Raw genomic sequence first — 7,079 nt, 5'->3', positions numbered from 1 at the left:
CCTTGTTAACTCTCATTTAGGAAACTGTTTCTCTAAACCCTTGGTCTGAACTGAGACTGAGCTCTGAGAATTTTCTTTGTCTCTGTGTGTGTGTGTGCATTTGATTCAATGGTTATCTGCTGAATCTGTCGGGAAGGAAGATGCATATCTTTAGCTTATAATGGTAGAGACCCCTTTCCACCTTTCCTGGAATATCATTCGAGTCTGAGAAACTCAGAACTCTGGGAGATGCTCCACTGAGGTGTGTTGCATGGACTGCCTAGGGGGAAGAAGGCAACGTCAGGGATCTGGGTCTGCAAGCAGACAGGTTTGGTGGTGATGGCTCTTCTACCCTGGACTATTAGAACAGTCACCTCTGGTGCCTGGTTTGCATTTTGCTTTGCTCTGCGGTTCCCTTCTGTTACCTCCAGTCTTCCAGAAAGCCTGTCACTCTTTCAGCCTTGTGTGGTACTGTTGAAGGGCGATTAAGGAGCAGGTCAGTAAAAGCACCATGGGTCCCTTCCCACCTCACCCCTCCAACGAGCTCAGTGGCACAAATAGTAGCATTGTCCTGGGAAGGACACTAGATGTGAGTTCCAGGCACTGGCGGGTAGAGGAATGGGCCATGGCCAGAGCAGGGCTGGGGGTGGGGTAGTACTATTCCTTAGGGATAGGGGGCTGCCAAAGGGGTGCCTCCAAAGTGTACTGAGACCATTAGCTTCTTTGCCAAAGAAACTAAACAGAGGTTCTGCTCCAGGTTGCTCTGGAACCACCTGCGAGCACTCAAAGTCTACTGATTCCTGGCCTCACCTCATAATAATTGAATCTGAATCTCTGGAGATGGGGTCTGGGCATCAGTATCTTGTAAGAGCCCCCCAGGTGATTCTGATGTGCAACCAGGTTGAAATCACTGCCTTGGAGATGGTGATCAGGAAAGGGAGAGGCTCACGTGGATAAGAAATATACAAAGCTCGACAGCAATATTGCAAAAACCTGAAGCATATTAAAAAGTCTGGGAGAAAATACAGTCAATCTTCAAAACGGTAGTTATATTCCATAAAGTCTGGAAACACTGTATTAGCAAATACTGAATCATTGCTCCTAGGGGAAATATATTCATGTATATATGTCTGTCACATAGATTATCATTTTAAATACTAAAAACAAGTCATCATGGTAGAAACCCATGAGGTTCAGGGGTGTTAAGTGACTTGCCTGAGACCATCTCATCAGTCACAGGAACCAGAGTTGAGATTCAAGTCCTGTCCAGGTGCCTGGAGCCGGAGCTTCTTTCGCTACACCACACTGCCCCCTACCGGCTCCATCTTCTGGCCACTTGTGCACGAGAGCTGAACCAGAAGGCAGCGTGTGCCTTTCCTCATCTGGAAACCAGTGCAGGTCCAATAGGCCACTCAAAATGTTCAGCGCTGTGTGCATGTCCACAAGTATTGATTTTGGAGTTCCAAATAAAGTTTAGGGAGTAGGTGCATTTGCAAATTTGGAATCCGCTAATAATGAACATCAGCTGTAAATAATATTACCAGCAATTATATTTGGATATAATTAAATGACTTTTTCTTTCTCATTTTTCTAAAATCCCTTTAACGTGTATGTATAAATTTTATAAGGAAAAAAGTGTAAAAAACAAACTAAAAATCTTTTCCATGGCATCCCTCTGTCTATAGACCTATTTCTTCCCAAAATGTGGCCTTGACCTATTTACATCAGAATCACTTTGAGTGGTAATTGAAAAGATTTAATCCTATCCCATCCCTTCCCAAACTACTAAACTAGAATCTCTAAGAAACCCAAGAATCTGCATTTGACAAATTCCCCCAGATCACTCTTATGTACACTAATGTGAAAAACATTTGCTATTGCAATCTCTAAAGAGTGAGGATAAAATAATGGTATTTCAGATAAAGAGGCGGAAAGAATTTACTTCTCACAAACCATTGCTGAAAGAACTACTGAAAGACATACTTCACTCTAAGAAAAGATTGAAACCTAGAAGGAGGGATTGGGATACAAGAGGCAATGGTGAGCAAAACGATTGGTAAGCATGTGGTAAACCTGAATAATTGCCTATAGCAGACAAAATAAAACAATGAAAGGGGAGGAAAATTAAAACGAGATGAAATTAAGTTAAAAGACAACCGTAACATAGAAAAAGAGGTTGTGTAATTGGTGTTAAAGCTTGCCGAAACTTCTTAGAGTTTGGAAGAGGAAAGGAGATACTGAGTAAACATTTTTTGGAGGTACAGGAGCATGACTTAAGGATAATAAAAGAATAAAAATATAAAGTATAATTTTGAAATTAGTAGGAAAAAAGGAATTTAAAAACTGTAATAACCAAAAAGAAAGAAAGAAAGAAGAAGAAACAAAGAAGCAAAGGCAGGAGGAAAGAATGTTTCAAGAGAATGTGTGAGCAATGGCATAGGAGTGGAGAAGAGGCTCCACTGTCAGGTAAATTTGATTTTACTCTACTTACATGCTAATAACTTCACCTAGTATGTTTTTTAAAAAAATTAATTAATTAATTAATTTATTTTTGGCTGTGTTGGGTCTTTGTTGCCGTGTGCAGGCTTTCTCTAGTTGCGGTGAGCCAGGGCTACTATTTTGTTGTGGTGTGCAGGCTTCTCATTGTGGTGGTTTCTCTTGTTGCGGAGCATGGGCTCTAGGAGCGTGGGCTTCAGTAGTTGTGGCACGTGGGCTCAGTAGTTGTGGCTTGAGGGCTCTAGAGCACAGGCTCAGTAGTTGTGGCGCACGGGCTTAGTTGCTCCGAGGCATGTGGGATCTTCCCGGACCAGGGCTGGAACCCATGGCCCCTGCATTGGCAGGCGGATTCTTAACCACTGTGCCACCAGAGAAGTCCTATTATGGCTTCATGGGTGTTGGCAGAAGACACAAGATACCTGGGTAAGATACAAAGGACAATATTACTCACAGCCTGGCTAGTAGCGTAAGAATCAATCAGCATATTTGTGTCAGTTTCCTTATTTCTTGAGCCCCACAACAGTGACACAGAGTATCCAGGTGGATGCTTGCACATGTAGTGGGTTGTATTACAAGAGAGAAACACTGAGCTTGGGAACCTGTTGTTTTATAGCAAGCAGTAAGCAAGTCTGCCCTTTGTCCCAGAGGAAGACATTGCCTCATCTACAAAGGTTATATATAATCCTGAGAAATGGTCCTGGTAAAGATCAGTTAGGGCTTTGCATTTCTGGCACAGTCAGTAAGACACGTAGGAACACGAGAGACCCGTGGAGGAGTATCTCCCAGCATACAGAAGTGAGAATCTGTGAGTAAATTGTTTTGCTGGGTCATATAGTGCATCGGACTGGGAAGGAGGAAGAGGAGTGGAAAAGGAGTAGGGAGAAGTAATTTAAAACCCCAGAGCTGGGGCTTCCCTGGTGGCGCAGTGGTTGAGAGTCCGCCTGCCGATGCAGGGGACACGGGTTCGTGCTCCGGTCCGGGAGGATCCCACATGCCACGGAGCAGCTGGGCCCGTGAGCCATGGCCGCTGAGCCTGGGCGTCCGGAGCTTGTGCTCCGCAATGGGAGAGGCCGCAGCAGTGAGAGGGCTGTGTACCGCAACAAAACAAAACAAAACAACACCCCCCGCCAGAGCTAAGGGCCTTTTATAGCCGTTTGGGCTGCAATAATAAAAACCATAGACTGGGTGACTGAAGTAACAAACATCTCTCACAGTCCTGGAAGCTGGAAAGTCCAAGACCAAGGTGTCAGCTGGGTTTTTATAGCATCTTAATAAAGAACAATAAACTTTTAGAGTAGTGACAAAACAAAGGAAAAGCACGTTGGGCTTCTAGGAGATGGCAAATTGTGGAAAGGTAAACATATAAAGGGAAGTAATGGAAAATAAGGGTTGTTTTTAGCAAGGTTTGTTCTATAGGTTTCTCTGGCGCCATCTGCGGGCTGATAAGAGTCTAGTTCTCTCTCTGATGACTGAGAATCGATCTGCCCTTTCTGGTACAGAGGGGGAGGCCAGAAAGTTTTTCTTGTGTCTGGTTGTGGTTTCTTCTTTATATCTTTAGTTGTAGAAGATCTTTTCTGGTAGGTTCTGGCCTTTTTCATTGATGGTTGTTCTGTAAATAGTTGTAATTTTGGTGTGCCCATGAAAGGAGGTGAGCTCAGAGTCTTTCTACTCCACTATCTTGGCCCATCTCTTAAGTGCAAATCTTTTAAACTGGACTTAACCTGTTTATATCCCATGTCAATTTTTCCTTTTGTGGAGACATATCTCTAAGAGCTCTTTGTAAATGAAGAAAATTAGCCCTTTGCTACATATGCTATAAGTATTTTCCTGAATTGCCCTCCCCCTTTAATTGAGGTATAATTGGGGTACAATACTATGTAAGTATCAGGTGTACACCATAGTGTTTCACAATTTTTAAAAGTTATATTTCATTTATAGTTACAAAATATTGGCTATATTCCCTGTGTTGTATATATCCTTGCAGCTTTTTTTTTGTTTTTCCAAATGGGTCAGTTATTTAATTAGGTTCTTTGTAAGAAGTTTAGAACACTACTTTGTGAGGATAAATTCCATTTGTGAGAGCAAATACAGAGCAAAGGTAGCCCCGGAGCTGAGGAACAGCTTTGATTCTTCGCAGAATTTGTGAGTCCGCAGCTTTCTGATCTACCTTGCTCTGCTCTGTAATCTCGTAGTTTTCTCTCTGTGTGTCGAAGATCTCACCTTCCTTGTGCCTGAGCTTACGCAGCTTCTTTTAAAAAAAAAATTTTTTTTAAAACATTTTTATTGGAGTATAATTGCTTTACAATGGTGTGTTAGTTTCTGCTGTATCAAAAAGTGAATCAGCTATGTGTATACATATATCCCCATATCCCCTCCCTCTTGTGTCTCCCTCCCACCCTCCCTATCCCACCCCTCTAGGTGGTCACAAAGCACCAAGCTGATCTCCCTGTGCTATGTGGCTGCTTCCCATTAGCTACCTATTTTACCTTTGGTAGTGTATATAAGTCCATGCCACTCTCTCACTTCGTCCCAGCTTACCCTTCCCCCCGTGTCCTCAAGTCCATTCTGCATCTTTATTCCTGTCTTACCCCTAGGTTCTTCATGACATTTTCTTTTTCTTAAATTCCATATATATGTGTTAGCATATGGTATTTGTCTTTCTCTTTCTGACTTACTTCACTCTGTATGACAGACTCTAGGTCCATCCACCTCACTACAAATAACTCATTTTCGTTTCTTTTTATGGCTGAGTAATATTCCACTGTATATATATGTGACACATCTTCTTTATCCATTCATCTGTCGATGGACACTTAGGTTGCTTCCATGTCCTGGCTATTGCAAATAGAGCTACGCAGCTTCTTTTTTGAAGTAAGCATCAGTGAGATGTTCTGGGATTTTCACACCACTGATATCAATTTTGGTGGAGGTAGCAATGACAAATTTCTGGTGTGTTCTACACCGAGGAACTCAATTGAGGGACAGAGGCCCAGTCACAGGTAGCAAGCCGCTGCTCAGCTGCTTCAGGAAAATGACCCTCTTGCCTCTGTGGCACCCAGGGAGGATGATCAGAATGGTCCCAGGAGTGATGCCAGCACACAGTTTTCTCACATGCTTACTGAAGGGTTTTTTCCGACTCAACAATTTTCGAGGGCACATCTTCAGTAGGATAATACCTAGGCATTTTGCAAAATTTAACCACTCGGGTACCACCATTCTTGACACCACCAACTGGTTTTGTGACAGTAGCAAGAACCTCCACTTTCTTTTTCTTTCTCTTTTCAACCTTGGCTTTATCTTCTGAATACTTCCTCTTGTACAAGACCTTTCTGGAATACATAGCCGATCGGGAACGTCTGCCAATTCCTCCGACCAGGACAGGGTTTCGGCTTCAGCGGGGCTTCCCCTTCTTAACCTTCTTCGCCTTTTTAACCTTGCCACCAGCATCAGCCTTCTTGGCTTCAGGTTTTTTCTCCTTAGTATCTGGCTTCTCAGCTTTTTCACCCGCCGTCTTGCAAGATGGGAAAGAGCTCCTTGTAGCTCATTTGTTTTATACATAATACTTGTACCTCTTAATCCCCTACCTCTTTCTTGCCCCTCCCCCCTTCCCACTCCCCACTGAGTTGCCCTTTGTTTGTTGAATTGTTTGTGGCCTTGGAGAAATGTTTAATTTCTTCTTCTTTTTTAAAATGTAGTCAAATGTGTTAGTAGCTATTCAGTAGGTACTTATACCTGGAGAAGCAAGAAGAAGGTGGGAGCCTCAGCCTCCATTTCCTTGAATAACAGATTAGGAGCCAGGAGAGGGGACCTTAGGGTTTGAGATGTGGGAGTTGGGTTGGGGGAAAGACCAGCCAAAGGGAGGTGAGTTAGGAAACTTGTAGGATAACTATGTGGTTGGGTCACATGGGAAATATGACTAAGGGCTCTGGAATCAGCCTTTGTGGGTTCAAATCCCAGGACTAATATTACAGAATGACTTTCGCAGGGGGCAGGTAATGAGCTTCCTATGCCTTAGTTTCTTCATGTAGAAATTATTAATATTTTATCTGAGGCTTAAATGAGATAAGGTCTGGCACAGTGCTTGGCAGACAGTGAGTGCTTCCTAGAAAAGAAATAGAGAACTTGGGTTAGCTTGTAGGAGGAATGGAAATGAATAGACATATGGAGAAACTCGTAGATTGTAGGTGAGTGAGTTTGAGAGGAATGAATGGTCAACCCTCTTTCTGTGGTTAAAATCATGACCATATTACGAAAACAACAATCGAAGGCTGTGGCTTGGAGGTTCAACCTAGAAACTCTAGAACCAGAGAGCTTGTTCCAATTCCAGCCCTACCCCGTACTGGCTTTGTGACATTGGGCAAATCACTAATGTCTCTCTGACTTGGTTCCTTCAACTAAAAATGTGGAATAATAATTATACCTATCTTAGAGATGAAGAAATGAAAAGTGAGCTAAAATATGTAAAGTACCTAGAAAACTATGACACAGCGTATGTACCTAAAAAAGTTATTATATTACTATTAATCATTTTTCACTGTATCAGGTGCATTTTTACTATCACCTCATTTGAGTTTTCTGAGATAATTTTTCCTTTCAATACGCAT

At 42.6% G+C, this 7,079-nt stretch overlaps 1 pseudogene; it reads right to left on the bottom strand.

Annotated features, from left to right (window-relative positions):
- Window positions 1-5,280: 5,280 nt before the first annotated feature.
- On the bottom strand, window positions 5,281-6,127 carry LOC111172070 (large ribosomal subunit protein eL6 pseudogene; annotated as a pseudogene).
- Window positions 6,128-7,079: the final 952 nt, after the last annotated feature.

This window comes from Delphinapterus leucas, chromosome 8, assembly GCF_059928025.1.
Source record: "Delphinapterus leucas isolate spDelLeu-1000000601 "Yukka" chromosome 8, BTC_Dleu_Yukka2, whole genome shotgun sequence".
Taxonomy (NCBI): domain Eukaryota; kingdom Metazoa; phylum Chordata; class Mammalia; order Artiodactyla; family Monodontidae; genus Delphinapterus; species Delphinapterus leucas.
The sequence above is the reverse complement of the archived record's forward strand: the minus strand, read 5'-3'. Positions and strand labels throughout refer to the sequence as shown.